Source organism: Chelon labrosus, assembly GCF_963514085.1.
Source record: "Chelon labrosus genome assembly, chromosome: 18".
NCBI classification, from domain to species: Eukaryota; Metazoa; Chordata; class Actinopteri; order Mugiliformes; family Mugilidae; genus Chelon; species Chelon labrosus.
In genome coordinates this window covers 14,538,139-14,554,166 of record NC_140351.1, presented here as the reverse complement: position 1 = coordinate 14,554,166, position 16,028 = coordinate 14,538,139, and the positions used below count along the sequence as shown (strand labels likewise).

At 42.7% G+C, this 16,028-nt stretch overlaps 1 protein-coding gene across 1 annotated transcript in view; it reads left to right on the top strand.

Annotated features, from left to right (window-relative positions):
* Positions 1 to 16,028, top strand: part of ralyl (RALY RNA binding protein like) — a 52,956-nt gene that overhangs the window by 605 nt on the left and 36,323 nt on the right. The window lies entirely within an intron of this gene.

The window sequence follows — 16,028 nt, the reverse complement described above, 5'->3', positions numbered from 1 at the left end:
CCCTCGGCTCCTAAATGCTGAAGTGTCTGCGTTTGTTGTCACGCTGTTTTGGAGAAAATCCCTGTTGAATCCGTTAACTGATCCACTAGTGGATGTAAGCACAGTTTGATTTTAACATTCACTGAGCAGCAACTTGCGAAAAGTATGTCAAACTTCTTGTGACACACTATTTAGAGCAGAACAGAATATGGTAAGTGGCCTGGGATGCAGCTACAATATGCTGTGCAAGCATTGATTTTCTCCACTGCGGGCACTTTGTAGCGGGTTGTTTTTTGTGGATGTTGGCTGTGAAAAGTTTTTCTTTGCTCACATTTGCTTCGCTCGTGGCTGGGAGGCGAAATGTTTGAGAGAATGAAAGAGATGAGTCAGAAGGTAACTTTCTAGACAATTTGAGGAAATTTAGGAAAGCGTTCGGCTTACACAGTTTTGCGACTTCACCAGCAGAAGGAAACAAAGCTACCACTGAAGTTTGAATGTAGAATTCGTTTTGTATGTGAAGGCCATTGTCTGGGGCCATATCTTTGTGAAGTAAAACATCTTTGTGAAGCCTAGGGATGAATTGCGAAGCTTCTGCAGAGCATGCTCCTAGACACTGCTGCTATGCTATGCTAATTTTAAACTGATCATGAATGGATAATACTACATATGGCCACCTTTGATTCAAGTGAGATGCTCCTTTTGTAGCATGAACATCAGCAGCAGATGATCAGAGAAAGCAATGCGCAACAGCCATATGGAGTTATTGAGTCTGTTAAGAAGTTACGGAGTTCGGTCGTGGTTTTTTGCTGAGAGTCCTTTTGGACAATTCGGAAAACATGTTTTTGTCAACTTAAGTCTGAAGTAGATGTTTCTAACTGCTCATACACCATTGCATAGTATCCTCGGGGCAGATTCTGGGGTTAGGTTTGGTAGTGAAAGAATAATATCCTCAGGGCAGCTTTCTGGGTTAGGTTTGGCATTGAAAGAAATTGTTTTATTGAATATAACATAATGAGGACAACAAAGATAAGCAATCACTTTGAGGCACTGCTCCGAGAGGATAAGATCGCCTAGACGGCTGCCTACTCGTTGATGAACGTTACATGAAACGTAATTTATGTGCAGAATAAAAATGTTAAAAGAGAGCAAATTGTTGCGAGGTTGCTTTGGTTCCTCCGCCTCCTCCTCAACACGATGAGTTGATGGTCTGTCTCCTGTTTCTACACGGCATATAGTATGATCGTAAACACCAAACTAGACTTGACTCTTCGTCCTTCCAAGAGATTTTTTGCTGTTAATTAAGACCTGTTTGTTGGGTTTGTTCTTGGATATTACCTCTTGTGATTGCCGAAGAAATTAAGATATTTTTACATTTTACAGTTTCTCTATCAAAACATCAATAGCTGATAATGATAATCTCCCCTTTTTTGATTAATGGGGGCTAATGTGTTTTTGCTTGCGCAGTCGCTCATTAGTTTGCTATCTGGTGTTATGGATGCCGCAATCAGCGCATAAGCAGAAAAAACACATCCGTTATTAAAAACACTTCACAACCAGGTCCATCACCAGACAGAGCCAAGCCCATCACGGAGCACTCTGCCATATCCGTGGAGAGAGTGTCGGTGATTTATTTGTGACTTCTCTGCAAATTGTTTGACTCTCTTCATGTGCGATTGCTTGTTTTTGGTTGAGAAGGCAAACATAATGGAAAGTATTTTCATTACTTCAGAGTTCATTTCACACCAACCTCGGAGCGAGGCGACCCGGCCCTCACCGCTATCACTCAATCTGCAAGTCATGTGGCGGGAGCCGGACTGGGAGATACATCCTTAATTGACAATTAAGGCCCACCCTCGGTCTCATCCTCCCAAGCTGATGCTTTTTATATTAACATGGCAGAGAAATGAATCAGCCACATAATGATTTGGAGTTGAGGAATGACCTCCGCAAAGGATGTGGCTTCCTCTTCGAAAACGTTTCATTAAAGTGTTATTACCTGCAAGGTGATTGCACACCGGTTTCAGAGGTAAGCTCGTATTGCCGTGGTGCAGGAGGAAAAGCGTTCATATATGTTAGTGTTTTAGCCCGGCGCTGACTGTGTTTACTGTGATTGTCCTCCTCCAAAACATGTTGTTGTGGAGGCAGAGAAACCTTTGAAAAGCATGCTTTACAAAAGGCAATGGTCGCTGGAAAAGAGGTCACTGGAATAATCACATCATACTGCTGCTGCTGCTGCTGCCGCACAGATACACTTCAGTTGCTCAGACACACTGGCGATGACTAATCCGTGTACTCCGTAATACACACAGGTCAAAGGTCCTAGCATGCTGCCAACACTCAAGATGAAACTGTCACTGTATGTGCTGTGTATGTGTGCCTATGCAAACAGCTGCAAAACAAATGCAAAAATTCTATAATGACACAGCTGGCAGCACCTTCCTCCCCTCGCTGCTGAATGAAAAATGGATGCTCTATTACCCTATCAAATATGAATAGGAGTTCATGAGATCATATCTAGGATTGTGAGCACAGGCAATCATTACTAAATAACAGTATGTGCGATGCTATTCTGAATCTGTATCTCTGTGCAATTCAGAGTTACAAGCACGAAGGCATTTCTCTGAAAGCACTTCACATGAGCACAGATGTTGAATGTTGAATGGGAGCAGACATTTTTTCTCCCCCCTCTTGTCGCTCTTTCAGTGGCGCTGAAACATTTAAAACGTGTCCCGATAAACACTATAAAACACAGAAAACCTGCAGGGAAAACAGTTTTGGCAGTGATACTAAATTTGTTCCCATCAAGCATGTGGTTTTGGAAGGTTCCTGCAGAAACTTGAGGGAAAAACTAAATGTTTCTTTAAATGTTTAATTTTTTTCACATGGATATGTCTCATTACCATCCCAAAAAAAATAATAAAAAAAAATGAATAGTATATTTTTCAACTGTGAGTAGTGTGTCCTCTGCCTACTGTATGTGGAACCAAGCATTTTAGTATACTTAAGTCTCAAGAATAGCTATAGTACACTTGTTTTTCTGGCAGTTAGTTTGCAAGTAATTATTTCTGGAAAGACCACTAAAGTCCATCATTTCATTTTTTATGTGTCTCACCATGGTACCTAAGCATTAAAATGTATATAGCATTTGGCTTTAGTAGCTATTATACAACGAGTCATGTTTCTGTCCACCTTCCAAATGTACATCTTAAATTCACGCTCTTTTAGCTCTGTTTTTGGTCTCCACCACCTCCCGAGGGAAACATCTGGCCCACTAGCTGCAAAACGCTCCACTATGTTTCACCAGCCGGTTACTTAGCGCATCATTCTTCTGCTTGATGCTAGTGGTGGTGCTAGTAGTTTCCACTGAATACAGCTGCCTGCTGTTGCTGAAAACGACCCAGAGAAGAGCACTGAGACCGAACAAAGACGGTAAAGTTGTGGGTAATAAATGAGTAAATAAACAACGAGTTAAACAACGCTAAATTGCTCCACAGAATGGAGAGAAACTGCAGAGACAATGATAATTAGCCGTGGCTTTGCCAATATTAGCCTTTAGAAAAAGACATTTCATCTATTGACTATTGCAGCTTTAAAAGGGGTGAATGCCTAACATAGTCAAATCCTGCTCGCAAGTATTGAATTGTCTGTAGTCAGTGCAATGCCTCAGTCTCTCCACGGCCTCCCAAAAATGTTTGAATGACATTAGTCCCTCACAACCAGACAAGTATTAGTCGTCTGAGGTCAGCTGCTGTATTGTAGGATGAGGCACATGAAGTGCAAATATCTCTATGTCTCATTTGTTGCGTTCCCTTCCCTCTGGCGAAAGGCTGACAGGGGGGATTCCTTTTGACACGGTGACATGATGATTGCTGGCATCCGTGAACCTCAAACGCATGTGAGCAGTTTCCCTCTTCACCCGCTGAGATCTATTTGCTGCATCTCTATGGCCTCGCTCTTCGGCGGCCTCAGTGGGCTGCCATGGCGACAAAGAGTGACAGACTTTTTGCCCTGAGCTGTCCCAGCAGCCTCCCGATCATGTCGATGCCGAGTCTCCGTATCTATAGAGTCGACTATAAATAACCTGTCTTACCATCCAGCACTTTGTATAGCCGTCAGTTAAAATCAAACTCAGATTTTTTTTTTTTTTTAAAAAAGCTTCTCAGAGCTTTTATGAAACGTTGATTGCCTAAGACTCCTCTGATGTAGTCACAACAAATATTTGCAATGCATGTCACTCTTTCCCTTTACGTGGTAAGATGAGTATCTATCTTTTCTTGATATTCTCATCTACAGGGGTGGTTGTTTCAACTTTGTCCTGATGTGGCACAGTGTCCTTATGAGTGTCTGCTAGGAGGCAGCAGCTGTGTGTGTGATTGGCAGTTGGTGATTGAAGCCCTGATGGAAAAGGACAATGAAAGAATAACATCCTGTATTTTTCTAAGAGGGGCCATGTATGAAGATACAAGCTGCTGTGCAACTCTGCAGCAGAGGAGGAGAGAGGAGGAGGAGGAGAACGGCAGAGAGAGGATGATAGCTGGGAGAGGGCAAACTAACAACATCTCTGGAGAGCCTGTCTGCTTGCAAACACACCTGATAATCTTTTTCTGTTGACTCCTATTTTGAGGAGCTTGACCCTCCCTCAAGAGATCTGCATTCCCTTCCACCTGGAAGTTTCATAGTGAAGGTCCATCCCATTACAATTTTAATGACCACGGTGAAGGATAATGTGTGATGGATCACCAATCATACTGCCTCCAAATGGCATTGGCAAGAGTTAGGCACATAAATAATAAAGTGATTTAGATGCAAAATCCATCCTAAGCGGATTACAAAGGCAGTGGCACTGCAATCAATCGTCATTTTGGGCCAGCATGATGCATAGCAAGCAGCACAGGACACAGAAAGTAAAGTGTAGTGGTAAGAAGGAGACGAATGAGTAGGGACAGGTAGATGGAGCACGGCTTAAAGTGAAGCCGCAAATATTGGAGATATATGTTGTTTTTCTGGCTCCATGTCAGGTTTATATATTTGTTTACTTTCACAGCAGTGCATGAAACATTAATACAGTGGAATTTCTTGATATAAAATTTTGTTTTAAAGGCCCTTTACAATTTTACGGTTTACATAACAAAAGTTGATATTTGTGAGTGAAATCGTACTGTGAGTCTGTTGAAGGCCGACTTGGAGCTGCTGGAAAGACAAGAATGGGACATAATTAACATAACACTAAAAACAAACATACTTTGAACACACTTTGCAAAGACAGCATTTTATTTTTTTCCCAGCCAATGATCGGCTTCTTAATCTCCTCATAACATTATGACCACCTTCTTAATATTGTGTAGGTCTCCCTTGTGCCTCCAAAACAGTTGTGACTCATCAGAGAATGGACATGGGCCTTCTGAGGGTGTCCTGTGGTGTCTAGTGAATTTGGAGGCCAGGTCAACACCTTCATGTTTTTTTGAGTTGTTCCTAAACCATTTTGTGTGTGTGTATTGCTGGGGATGGCTGCTGCCATCAAGGAGTGTCATTGCTATGGGGTGAGGGTGTCTGGTCTGGTCTAGGTGGGTGGTACATGTCTAATGCTGCGTTCCAGAAAATGGAAATTTCCAACCTCCTACTAGGAAAAGTGCTCTGGAATGCCACTTGAAGAGCTACGAGATGTAGCAGCCTGACGTCACAGAACAATGGCGGCGCCCACGGACATGCACACCGTGAATGTTAAAACATAATTTACTAGACAACAAAATGCATTTATCTGTTTGTTTTTGGTCATAATAGCTATCGTCCTATTACACAACATGACTTTTGCGTGAAGATATGTCACTATAATCTCTCTGCATAAAGTTGAAGATGAAGTGTAGCCTAACGTAACGTAACAAAACAGCAACGAACGAGTCTGACAAAAAAAGAGGAGGTTTGTTGAGCGTCTACCGTTAGCTTTCAGCACAGAGAGAAAGTATTTTACCTATTTACCTAAAAATTTGGGAGACCTCAATTTCGATCATTGTCAGTAACTTCTGAAACAAAACAAATTATCTTATCGCAGTCGGCCATGTTTGTTGTTTATGTTCAACTTCGTTCTCCTGGAACGCTTTGAGGCCGCACCTAGTACACTCCAAGTGAGATAAATCCGACATCCCAGCTTTCTGGAATGCAGCATAAGTAACATCCACATGAATGCCAGGTCCAAAGGTTTCCCAGCAGAACAATGAATTGTCACAAGATGGTCAATGTTATTTACTTCTCCTGTCAGTGTGTGTGGTCATCCTATGGTTCAGCAGATGTTCACTACTTGATTTCACATGCCTAAAACTTATAATTGACAGTCTGATTAAGATTGTATCCGAATTAGAGCCTTCTCACATAAAAGCCTATGTCAAATAAAATGTCAATCTATCGGCTCCTCAGTTTAAATGTTGGTGTCAGTGCCTGGCTTTAAAATATATTCATTAATCCAGAAATAAAGGAAATATGTAACTTACTTCGACAAATATTAGGCAGATGAGATTATAAGCCTAACTGCAACACTTCCATACATAATACCTGACTCCTTGAACGCACTGAATATCACAGACTTAACGTTGTAAGTGAACATCCACGTTGGATTTATTTAATTTTTTTCTTTAAAGTCTATCCAAACAAATCCTCCTGCTTTTTTCTCCACCTGGCTGCTGTAATTCTCTCCATCACTCACCATTAGCATTCACGGAGCTCACTCTCACTTTCAAATTTGCATAGATAATTCCAACTATCCCCACAATAACGGCACAGTTCACCAAATTTATTTCGAGAGCCAGGTTTGGAAGCGCAAGCGGGAGGCCCTGTGGGTGTTGCAGTATGCGACTGCATGGGCCAATTCCTCCTGATCCACTGGACTGAGCCTTGCCAGAGCTAAACCCGTAAGGCCCTCTCCTTATTTTCATGTCGCTGTGTTTCGCTTCTGAGGCTGTACGAATATTCAGCCTGTGTGACCATGTGAAAACATTAGCGAATTCAGGTTTGCGCTCCCCTGAGGGGTTTTAAAGTGAGCAAAAACACTTCACGCAAATTGCAATATCAATACATAATCTATTACTTTCCTCTCTTAGTCTCTCTCCGTCTTCCCTTCCATATCTTCCCTTGTCCTTGTGGGTGATTAGAATGCACCCTGGTCGTCCATCTCCTCGCTCATTAATCACGCTCTGAGAGACTGGGCTCGACGCTGAATGCACAGTTGGCCTAACCCAGCTCTCAGCCGAAGCATCCATAACAGCAGGTACAGAGCAGCACACACGCTCACATTCATGCAGTAACACCAGCAGTATGGCCAAGGATGTGTCTGATACATAAATAAAAGATCATGATTCTTTGTGGAAACAACACCGTGGAAATTTAGTAGTTGTCATTGTGCACTTAATAGGCTTTAATAAAGCCAGCCTGGATACTAGCTGCCAGGATCTTCCTGTCTGTAAATCTGTCCCTTTCCCCCTCTCTCTCTGTCTCTCTCTCTTTCTGTCATACATACCGACAAATGCTGGTGTGCGGCTTGAGCCACTGTGTGGGCAAAGTGAGATGGATTCCCGTGTGGATTTTGGCAGGGGGAAACTGCGGCTAATTCTCTGATTAGAAACCTGGGTTCAGAAGGCAGAGAAACACAGAGCTGTGAATCAGAGTCAGAGCACAGGGCTCGGTGGGATCTCGCAAGCTGTGTGGGCAAATGTGTGTGTGTATGTGTGCATATGCTCACATGCACAAGGAATCAAGCTTTTCTCTGTGTTTCTGCATGTTTCTTCTGCAAATGTCTGAACTGTAATTATCATACTGTGTAGTTACGGCTACGTATGATATAGATTATAGATGATGAAGATGGGTAAAGTATTATATCTACAGGCCAGATTGTGTTTGAGAGTTATTTCCTTTCACGCAGGTGTAGAATATATGTGCCACCAGTCTCTGTGGTGTGTTCAAGTGCAATTGCTTCCAGACCATAGACTGCATAAATATGGACAATGTGTCGCCGCTTCCTAGCATTGGCCAAACTGACGCTATTTTCCCGTGGATATGGGCAGCGCCATCTTGCGACTTTGGAGCCAGACCGCTTTACGGAGCAGTTGGCATGGCAACTGGTGGTCGCCATTATGTCACATCCTGTTTCTGTAGCGTCAAGTAACTGACTAAAACGAAACTTAGCCAACAAATTGACACTTGAACATGCATCAACATTATATTAACTACCTAACATGACAGAAACAATCCTTGAAAAAAATTTTATTTGATGTGTATTTTAGCGTTTCAGGTAAGCCCAAGTCTCATCCGTTAACATGGAGGAGGCGGAGCTTATGACCTATACTGCAGCCAGCCACTAGGGGGAGCTCTACTTGCTTTGGCTTCACTTTTGAGGAGCAGTTCCGTCGTCCATATTTATACTGTCTATGGTCCAGAGACATCCCAGCTGTCAATGGCACAGAGGGTGTAGGGTATACCCTGGACTTGCCACTAGTCTATTACAGGGATAACACAAAGAGACAATCATTCACTCACTGTGCACACCTGCGGCCTATTTAGAATTACCAATTAACCTAACATGCATATCTCTGGATGGTGGAAGGAAGTGGTAGCCCCTGAAGAAAATAAACAAATGCGCGGGGAGAAAATGCAAAATTAAATTTCTACCTGTGAGGCGACAGCATTAAACACTGCACCAACTGCTTAAACGCATTTTGGTTGGACCAGTTCACGGCAAAGGCAAAGGTGGGACTCGGACAGTTTTCTATATCATAGGTTTGAATGAGATAAAACCAACCTCAACAAAACAAACGCGTCGACGTATTCAGTCTGGAGGATGACTTCAGGTCATGCCATGATATAAAGTATAAAGTTGATGATGACATTAGTCAGCAGAAGACACATCAGTTTTCATTCCTGTCTTCATATCTTCCAGCTGACCAACCTCGGATTCTGAGGCCACGCGTCTCCTTTTCTCTGAAGTTCCTGTCCCTTTCTTTAGCCAATACTCGGTTAGTAAACAGAGCCACCATGGGGGCACGCTTTGAGATGAGCAATGTGGACAGTGATTATTAATGAAAAGCCTAGCAAGCACCCTGAATGTGTTCATTAACATTACATCTGGAGAAAAAAGGAAGGAAAGGGTGAATAGTTGGATAATTGTTCTCCATACACAATTAAAGATGTGTACTGTGTACTATTTAGAGTTCAGGTTCAGATTTAGTCCATGCTGATGCAGACAGGATGGGCTTGCGTGAATGGATCTTTTCCTGAAACGGAGAAAACGGTGATATCGTACAATAGGCCTGCATGTTCATTGTGATTAGATTTGGAATGCGCACATTAACTGAAGAGACTTCACTCTGACTTGATCTAATAGAGTCTCAGCATCATGTATCAAGAGTAATTAGCGTTTTGTGTAGGATTAGTGTTCTTGCAGCTGCTCTGCTTGTGCACGCTGAGAGATAATGCTTCAAGAAGAAAGCTGTGTGTTTGCAGCAGGTACAGTCTTGACAGAGACCACTGCAGTGCAACCTTTACACAGAGCGTCAGCCAAACAGACAGACTCCTACACCAGGCCTGACACGGTCCCCCTCGAATGGAAAATCTGCCCTTTAACACTTCATAATAATTGATCCAGTCAGTCATGTCTGCCGCTTAATTCGCACCGTAATTGTCGATGTGCACCTCGGGCTGAGCGACAAAGGAGAAATCCATGCGATAAAAGGTGACGTATTGTGCGGGTAATGGTTCATGACTTGTGATTACACATGCAGTGATAATTACCGCGACCCCGGAGCGTTTCTGTGGACACGCGCTCGCAGGGCTCCGCAGCGTAACCCCTCTGACTGCCCCTGCTTAGTGCATGAATTAAGAATGGCTGTGACAGACTCGCTGGGGACTTCGCCCCTCTGAATGAAGATGGACAGTACAAACAAAATAACATTAAAAACAGCCCCGAACCTCGCCCCGAGCGATGTCTTGCTCTCTCATCTGTTTACTCCTACTCTCTGATTTCCTTATTTGACTTAGCAATTACTCTCCCTCCATCTCTTTGCTCGCTCATGCCAGTTTGCTTCCACTCTTCCTTCATCCTAATTACACTGAGGGCTTTGTGACTCATGGCATCCAGTTGTTGTAAGGAATTCTTAGGGACCCCGCCTTGGGCTCCACTAGCCACTAAAGGTCGCACTGAAAACGATGGCGGATTACTACCGCAAGTTTATTGTAGTCAACACTTTGCATTCTCCGTAGCCAGGAGAAACCTCACTGACACCATCCAGTCACAGTTTACAGTCAGGCCATAACTGTCCCAAGGTACTCGGAGCACTATTTAGAGCAGCGGTGCGTGACAAAACTGGCCACTTGGCCTTCTCAGACCTCAAGCTTTTGCTATTTTGAGGAGTGAGGAAACAAGGATTACTCTTCGACTGAGAGGGCACTGATTTTTTCTTTTTTCTTTTTCAGGTCCACTGAAAAACAGTCATCTGATTCAATAGAAAGTGATTGTCGAAGCGCGTCTTTGCGCTCCTATCTCAAAGCTTAAAAGTCTCCAACTCAGCTCTCTCTTCTTCTTTATCAGTGTCCCTCTTCCTTTGAGTCTGGTATAGATTTAATTAGAAAAATCAGTGCGAGATAATGACTTCTACCTGAATCGACCTCTTCTGCAAAAAGTGTCCTGAATATTTCGCACAAGATTTGATTAAGACACTCAACCGCCTGCTCGGAGAAACTTGCGTCGGACAAGAGTTCGGTTGTTAGAAACTCGGAGACGCGCTCATTAATAGGTTGACGGTGTACTTGGGCTGACAGGATGACCGTTGCATCTGCGGAGGGGGAGGGAGGCATAACACACAGATGTTTGCTCTGTGTCTCCAAGGAGAGAATGACTAACGCGAGCTTTATACATGTCTGGGTGGGCTGGGTCTGTTTTAAATAGATAGCAGCTGGTAGGGAGAGCAATCCTGACCTTGACGACTCCTTGTAGCTTCTTCACACATCCTTATTAGCCTGTAGCCTTGGTGGAGAAGTGATAAACAAGTTGCACAACTAATGATTATATACAATCAGGAACGGCCGTTGTATGTAACAGGCGGTAAATGCAAGGAGATGATGTTCAGAAGACTTTAAATGTAATACACGATGGATGATAAGTAAGTCCTTAGTCTGTAGTGACAACATAAAGCCTCTTAGTTTTCAGGTATATATCTACATCTAAGTGGGCCTTTGCAGCCGATGAGTTCAGGGACTCGAGCTGCAAAGTGTGTCACCATTGTCTCTGTAGCCTACCTGTGTGACAGAATTATTAATGAACTGTGTCTGTATTTATGCACCTCATCTAACAAGGGAAGATGGGCCGCCTTCATCCCTCTGAGTTGCGGGTGCCGGCCTGTCAAAGCAAATTTGAGCCGCGGCCCGAGACGAGCGCTCGTCACGACAAAAGAGGGGAAATTCATCAGGTGTCGATTTGGTTTGAGATGATGGGTCAAGACAGCGTAATTTTCGTCTCCTTGCGTGTGTGTGGAGCGCGTGGAGATTGTGGAGAGGGGAGTGAGGAACTGGAAAGGCTCCTTGTTTTTTTTAACTCCGTGGTCACTGAGCTCCACACTGTGGTGCTCTGCAGTTATTACCACTTGTGCCTGACATCACAATCCAATAAGATATACGAGGAGGTTGAATTGTATTGAATTGCGATTGTTTTCAGTTTGATAAATTGCCTTTTTGTGAGAGAGGAAAAATGGAGTAAATGGATTCTTACGGTTTTTAGAGTGACTTTATGTGCATGTACTTTATGTCATGGTTTTGAATTTTGAATGTTTTGTGTAACTGTTTTTTCTTGTGTTTCCTGTTTTTATAGTGTAAGCTTCATCCTTGGTGTGTGTTGTCTGGCTTTACTTGTGTGTTGGACTGCTTTCTCCTTGTGCACTCCTCCCCTCATTGCTCTCACCTGTCTCTAGTTATTCCATCAGCCCTTGTGTGTGTGTGACTGTCTACATAACTCTGCCTTTCCCTTTGTCTGCTGTCACGCCGTCTGTGATGTTAGCCCTGTTTAGCTAACTCTGTTCTGTTTCTTGGTACTTTTTGAACGGTATTATTCATTATAAATCATTAAAACACATTGTTCTAATGTCAAAGTGCTGTGGTCATACGTGTGGCTAAGTGTAGATGTTTGAGAAGTGAGATTTCTGCTTCACTTTTCCAAAAGACTGTTTTAGAGTTTAGACTTTGAGGTTAAAATTAACCGGCAGCCCACTGGGTGATACAGAAATATATAACATCCGAAACAAAAAAAATCATGTTTCTTCTCTTGTAAATGAAATGTAGAATTAATACGCGCCACGCACACTCTGTTTTTGTCTCCCTAGTAGATGGCTCACTTGTCTTCTGGTAGCTAAGGCTAGCTAGTCTTAAGTTACCAGACGCTAGCTAGCAGAATTCAGATGGAAACTTGTGAATGCTTTTGTCAGTGTTTTGGACCACATCGCTGCATTTTGTTTTAACAAAAATTCAAACTCGTCTCCAAAAGATAAATTTCACCTCACACGTGTTTGCAAACCTTATTTCAAAGTCATCTAGTGATGTCGTCCTTACCTCTTTTCGTGACCTTACCTCCCGTTGCGTTTTCTTTGACCTCACAAAGAGACAAGCTTTTAGATTTTACTTTTACCTCAAGAATCACAGATGAAATGTACCAAAAGGAGATTTTCAGTTTAATTTGATGCATAACTCTGCTGGGTTAAGGTTAAGGTCACAATATATTATGTGACTTATATACCGTACATGACTGTGTGTGGATGGTATTTTCTACATGTTCAAGAGACTCAAATGTGTTTTTTTTTATGACATTAGTAGTTTTAATCATGATCATATCTACCTCTTAGGAAAAAAAATGTTGCTAATGTCTTGGGAGGTATTTAGATTTTGATAACATACTTATTTGGCTTAGAAACGTGACATTTTGGAGTCCAAATGTTTGCTGCGTTTGCTGCTGCGTTTTGCGAGCTGTCAGTTCACGCAGCCTCGGCGGCATGATTGTTTCTGCCCTGGAAATGTCTTGTTAGATTATATAAATCGGATGTGGGGTTGGCAACACAAAAGTTAGTAGTGACAACAGCATTAACGTTCAATCTTCTGAGAAGTTACATGACAGATGTAGAACACCTCCGTGCACATTTCATCTAGCAGTCGCAACCCCACGTCTGAACTGTGCTCTGTCTTTGGGTAAAGGTCTTTACTGAGAAGCAAACCCGGCAACCTTGCACTTATCGCCCACTTTCCAAGAATTTACAGCCTTGTTAATCTCAGATGAAGCAGATAGATGGAGAAATGAAGAGAAATCCATCGGCCGGGCTTTCTCCCTTTGCCACCCTCTGGTTAAAATCATTCCGTGGCCAATGGTTCAGTCGGTTGTGGCTCCATTACATCCAAGAGACTTTATTGTCTGTGTATTGGATTTTTCTAACCCCCCGCCACCCTGTGTGGTTTGCATTATCTCCGCTGACTGGGTGAACGGCCCTGCCACTGATAGCGTCAGAGCCGAATTAGATTTGTCAGCCTTTAATGCTTGTATGAATACCAATTGCGACTAGTTCAACATTTGAATACTTCTTAATGTGATTCTTTGCACTCTGCTGACCCTGACAGATGGAGAGAGATGGGGGAAGAGAGAGAGGGAAATGTGGGAAAGGAAGGAAGTGGGAAGGAGGGGATAATGCAGATTAGAGCCTAAATAAAAACCAAATGCGTTTTTACTAGAGGATACGGCTAGATAAATGTAAATCATGTAGTGTATGAATAGATGAATCTATGCATGATTAATCTGAGGTACATCAAATGGGCGGAACTGCTTGTCTGTGGAAAAGCTTTAGAAAATAATCCCTCAATTTAGTAAATAATAAAAAAAAAAGGATTAAACTATATGCTGAGGATTTAGGAATTCAGAGGTTTAGTCAGCTTTACTAAGACAATAAAATATTTAGTTACAAATGGGATTTATAGGAACAGTCTACTTATTTATGAGATACTGATCTGTCAAGTTGGACTAGTAATAACCAGTGTTATGTAATAAAAGATTTTTCTGGATTTGCTCCCCACACTCATTATGGTTTCCAATGTATCATACAGTGTCTTTCTGACTCCATAACAACTTTTCCTACGTTTGGCCTGAGGAATTCTGGGATATACTCGAGTCGCTGCATGATGAAAATGCAAATACTTTAAACTGATGGACAGGTCAACATTTGTTCATGTCAATTAAGGAAAAACTAGGAGATATTAAGCAAAATCCTCCCAGAATGTATTCTGTCCACTTCATGGGATTTGAGAGTACAATGCCATTATGTACTATTATATTATTGCCTTAAACTACAATAGCAACTAGAAATCAGAGAATAATATTAGGTTGGGAATTGATTTCCTGAGTGATTCTTTTAAATGTTCTGATACACCAAGCTGTTGGCAACGAACGCCAACTGTGATGTTGTCTCATGTTGCCCAGGTCTGGACCAAAAAAATTGCCCTTGAGCACACCACAAAGACTACAACCAGCGGGCACGTACAATACGTACGTCTTTGTGAAAATATTCCTGACTATCACTTGAGTTTCTCTAGGGTTCTCTAGGGAACCTCCCAAACGGATCAATAAAGTTGTCTATCTATCTATCTATCTAAAACAGTGTCCCAAGCCAAGTTTATTTAAATTAGGACTTAATCAGCCGAATGGGAAAACACACTCGTGCATCAGCCACAACATTAAAATTGCCTGTCGAGAATTGTGTAGGTCTCCCTTGTGCCTCCAAAACAGTTGTGACTCATCAGAGAATGGACATGGTCCTTCTGAGGGTGTCCTGTGGTGTCTGGCAGCAGAATGTTGTTAGTGGGGGACTTTGGGTCCTATGGGTTGAGGGGAGGGGCCTCTGTGGATCAGGCTTATTCCAGTGCATCCCACAGATACTTGATCAGTTTGGGATCTAGTGAATTTAGAGGCCAGGTCAACACTTTGTGCTGTTTTTAGTTGCTCCTAAACTGTTTATGTGTGTGTGTCTGTGTCAGGCTGCATCCTACTGGGGATGGCTGCTGCCATTAAGGAGTGTCACTGCTATGGGGTGGGGGTGTCTGGTCTGGTCTGGTCTAGGCGGGCGGTACATGTCTAAGTAACATCCACATGAATGACAGGTCTAAAAGTTTCCCAGCAGAACATTGTATTGTCTCAAGATGGTCAATGTTATTTACTTGATGATCAGTGTATGCTGAATTCTGTTTTTAGAGGCTGATGTTCCCTTTAAGTCTATCAGCTAGAAGCAACCGCCACTGTCATACTGTTTACTATCCACTAGGGGGTGCAACTTACCCTTTTTGTAGCAATCAGCACTGGAAGCAGAAAACCTGTTGGGACGTTTCCTACCGTTTTTGTTTGCAGTGGGGATGTTTTCAGTAACAGTTGACAACATGCAACAGCATGCCTGATTTGTCCCTGTAAAGCTTGTAATCTCAGTTTTGAAATATATCTTAAAACCATTAATCCTCCATTAATCCTTCCAAAATGGAAATCAGTAAAGGAGGTTAATCTGCATGCATGGACTTGTAGAAGGAGAAGTGAGGAAAGCACTGTCGGTAATATGGAAGTGGTTTTAACCGCGGACACATTCGCTTAACACAAGTTTGTCAAGCTGGACTGAATCCAAACAAATGAGCTGTTCAGGCTTTGTAAGCATAGCGTGGGCAAAGAGGGATACTTTCCATGGACTGCTAAGTAGTTTTCTGAGTTGACACACTAGATACGTTTGCAATTACTTTGTGCCAGAAGCAGTGCCTGTCTAATGAGCTAAGAGAGGCTGTAAGTCACAGGCCAATGAGATGTGATGGCTTGAGCAGATTTATATCCATCATGTAGAAAATCTTCCCCCTGGGCGTCCTCGGCTTCTCTCCCGACTCGTCCACAAATGAGGGTCATTTGTTAACAGGCTGTGTGTTTCAGATGTGGGCAGAGATCGTCTGTGAAGCACTTTGCATGAAGTTGACGCATGCACATATTCTGCAGAGCTCTCTGCATCTTTAAAAGG